Source organism: Nannospalax galili, unplaced genomic scaffold (assembly GCF_000622305.1).
Source record: "Nannospalax galili isolate Female #2095 unplaced genomic scaffold, S.galili_v1.0 scaffold324, whole genome shotgun sequence".
Classification (NCBI taxonomy): domain Eukaryota; kingdom Metazoa; phylum Chordata; class Mammalia; order Rodentia; family Spalacidae; genus Nannospalax; species Nannospalax galili.
The window spans coordinates 334,469-338,644 of NW_008353027.1; the positions used below are offsets into that span (position 1 = coordinate 334,469).

The 4,176-nt window shown below is 36.0% G+C and overlaps 1 pseudogene; it reads left to right on the forward strand.

Moving 5' to 3' along the window:
* The first annotated feature begins 2,557 nt into the window (after positions 1 to 2,557).
* LOC103747776 lies at positions 2,558 to 3,362 on the forward strand (annotated as a pseudogene).
* Positions 3,363 to 4,176: the final 814 nt, after the last annotated feature.

Consider the following 4,176-nt stretch of genomic DNA (forward strand, 5'->3'; position numbering starts at 1 on the left):
CCTGACACCAATCGGAAACTAGGAAGGGAAGCTGGGAGCCATCTTGGGATGGAAGCCAGGAGTTGCAGGTAGAGTGTGATGGTGTAGTGAAATGCAGCAACTCGAAGACAGAATGGACTGACATCCTGTGGACCTGCGTTGAGATTGCTGGCCCCAGAGGCATGAGCCAATGCTAGCGGGGCTATAGGCATGGCACAGTCTGATAAGGTGGGCTCTGAGTTGCAGTGGCGTGGGCCTAGGCACTGGGTACTCATTCCTTTGTTAGTTAATAAACTCGCATAAAATATATTATATGGTTTTGTCTGATCACGCAGGAGACCCAGAGAGAATTCGGACCACAACATATATCTTGTTCCTTAAGTTAGTCTTTAAAGAAGCTGTTTAAGGTTTGACCTTAGAAAATTTAAGATTACACTAGTAGATCTGGGAACATACAGGGCTAGTCAGATAATGTAGGAAGAGTGTGCCTAAGCCAGAAAAAGAGATATTTAACATCATAGGTACATAGCCCAGGGAAGGAATTTAAGATACTTTTCTTAGGTCTATCTCAAATGTTGTTTTACAAAAACAGAAGCAGTATTTTTTCTTTGCCAGCACCCCATATTCTGATTTCCATTTTCAGAGGAAGGGAGGGGATCATATCACATACCTATAGAGAAGAAAATAAGCAGATTAAGATTCAGACCAAGCTCAACCAAACTGAAACTGTTTCCTTCTGGACTGTCCCATTTGGTTCAGGGAGGTAAAACCTAGTTCCTCTTGAGCCAAATTATCTTGTTATGGGCAAAGGAAAACACCAAAGATAACACACACATAATACAGAGAAACATAAAGGACATTTTCTAGTAGTGACAGATCACCCCAATACTTGTCTATATCCATTTAATCTGAGATTGTAACTGGGTGTGCAGTACAAACCAGAGAAATAGACTGAAAATTCTGGCTTTAATAGTAATTATTATAATATCAACTCAGTATGCCTATAATCCTGTTCAGACCTACAATAAACTTGCCCAGAAATTTTCATTGCTATTTCTATTCTGGGAATATTCGGCCATCTTAATCTTCATACATACGTTTTTATTAAAGTACCCTATTTTTATATCCTTTTACCTAATTTTTATTTCCTTTGTTAATACCATGGGACTAATATATTAACCATTTGTTGTGAGAATTTAACAAATTTAATATATATATATATATATATGGAGAGAGAGAGAGAGAGAGAGGTAGACAAATATCTAAATATACTATTATGACTTTTAGACTTTGAAATGACCTTGTAAGCTTTGAAGCAGGTTTTCTGAAAACATAGAGGTAAATTGCATCCGCGAGCAGAAGTAATTATCACTTAAAATTGACTTATGTATTTAAGCAAGAGGAACCATGTTGTAGCACAAGAATTAAGATAAGGATCAAAGAGATAATATTTTGACCTGGAAAAAATATTTTTGGTTTAACTCAACAGTTTGTATGAGAATTTACTTACAAGTTAATTTGACACCAAGTAAATTATTTTTAAGAAACATAAGTTTATGTAGTCCATACCTACATACTTGATTATATATAAGATAGCTTTTAGCAACCAAGATTTTGTAATTACTCTTTATTGAGATTATGTTTTTGTTATCTTAAACTATAATCCTTTTAAAACAGACAAGCAAATGAATACTTAAATCACCTTGAAAGCAAACCAGAATCAGAAAAAGGTACTTAACCAATAGGGTCCATATTTAGAACCTGTTTTGAAAGAATTCTTAATGCATTTATGATTTTAATAAATAAGCTTTTTAGTATAAACACTTAGCATTTAAAAGTTTTGTGAAACATATAGTAGAACTAGAGACACTGTTTAGTAAATTGTTTATTAGATTTAAAAATGATTAGGGTACCCAAATTTATAAGGCCTTTGAATTTAATATTAAAATACTCAAATTTATAAATCTGTATATGTATATTTTGATTGGGCATGCCAAAATAAAACAAATAACTTTTGCACACAATATAAAGAATTAGAAAGGAAAATACTGAAGTGGCCATAGTTGGAAATCGCCTTGACATAAATAACATATAAAGATAATCATCATATACACACATGACAAAATTGTGTGAGATCTCAACACATGAAGACACATATAGGACATAAAAACATGATTTTGATTATGATCTCTTGTAAGCTGGCACAGCTGAGTCATGAAGAAGGTAGTGGTTTGATTTCAGAAAGAGTGCTAGTAGCATTATTTTACAAAAAGAACATGGAATCCCAATTAAACATAGAAGGCAGGATACAACAAATATGCTCTGTGTACACACCTGGGTTTTATAGGGTTCTGGGTGACATAATAGAAAACATAGCTTAAAGAGTTTTGGGTTCTGAATGAGTGCAGACTGTAGATAGTGAGAAAAGCCTTACCAAATTAAAGTTTACAATACATTTTATGAGGGTGATGCTGAAGGCAGTGATCAAAGTGAAAATCCCACAGACAGAATGGGAGTTAAAGTGTGGAGGAAAGAAGTTCCTTAGGAGACAGGAAACATGGAAATAAATTAGTAGTGAATGGAAAAGACTAAAACAGTTTCTTTTAGGAGCCAACAGGTAACTGAATGGAATGAAGATAAGAATGAAGAATCAGACTTTGCAACCATTTGCTTCCTGGAAGATCATTCTCAGAGTTCTCAGCCTGGCAACTGCAGCATAACTGTCAAGAAGATCCCGATCTTTGATGCTGCTGGCAGGACCAGGCTCACCACCTTGGCCCAGGAGGTGAAAGCAGATTAAAAGGTGACTGTCCTGGTGCAAGATTCCAGCAGGCTGCAGTCAGAGGGACCCTGCCTGGCCCACGTGGTGGTGAGTGACATTCAGCAGGCAGTTGATGTGGACAAAGCCATGGCTGGGCAGGATGCTGTCATTGTGTGGCTGGGCAGTGGCAATGACCTCAGTCCCACTACAGTGATGTCCTAGGGAGCCTGGAACACTGTCACAGCCATGAATACTCATGGAATAGACAAGGTCATTGGCTTTCCTACTGCTTTGGGACCAAACCAAGATTTCTCCACACCTGTAGTATGTGACCGATGACCGCATGCAGATGCACAAGGTGCTGCAAGAGTCAGGCCTGAAGTACGTGGCTGTGATGTCTCCAAACATAGGAGACCAGCCTGCTAACTGGATGACCCTGGATGGATGAGGACCCTCGAGGGTTATCTCCAAACATGACCTGGGCCACTTCATGCTGTGCTGCCTGACCACCAGTGAGTATGGTGGACTCACCTCATTCTTATTTTCCACAATTAGAAATTTGACACTCATATGTTTGGCACTTATCCAAAGCAACACATTAAGACACAGAATTCTTATTTAAATCAGTTCTATTGAACTGAGAATCTTGTCCTCCTTCAGGTACAGTACATTTTTCTATGCACTGGCTCTCATTACATTAAAATATTATAACTTTGGGATCTGCTTGAAATAATTTGATGATGAAAAGAGTCAAAAATATCTAACTCTGTCTTGAAATAAAAACTACCTATGTCATTGCTAAGTTTCTTTTAAAAATGGTTGCAAGCAGAACATAAAAAGAAACTATTTCTAAATTTTGCAAAGCAATTGGTGATATATAACAGTATTTCTAAACCCTTAGTTTTCTTAACACAAGTTTTTTAATCTCTAGAATTTTATCTACTATTGGATTTTTAGAGCTTTTGGTTAAAAGAAATGATAACCAAAGAGATTTCTATTCCTTAAATTGATTTACAAACTTGATTATTTTATATGTCATTGATATTTTGTTAGAGACAAGCTTTGTATGAGTTGGTATACGATTTCATTTCATAAATAATTATGAAATATAATTAACATATAATTATAAAGTATATACAAATGTAATTTATAAATTAATAATATAAATTAGTCACTCCACAGAGTAATAAAATATACATGCATTATTTACTTTGAATTATAGCTTCTATTAAATGTATTTTAAGATTTCTTTCCCTTTACAAAGCAAAATCTTACTTTCTAAATATCAAGAGGAAGATTTCTCCCACAGTCTAGAGAATCAGCCCTGCTGTGAGCTTCGTTTACCCCTGTCTGTGCCCACTGTGCCAATCTGTTGCATAGGACTGTCCTCTGACCAGCAGACTATGGACAGATTCCTCTTTCCCAAGGTTGGTTGA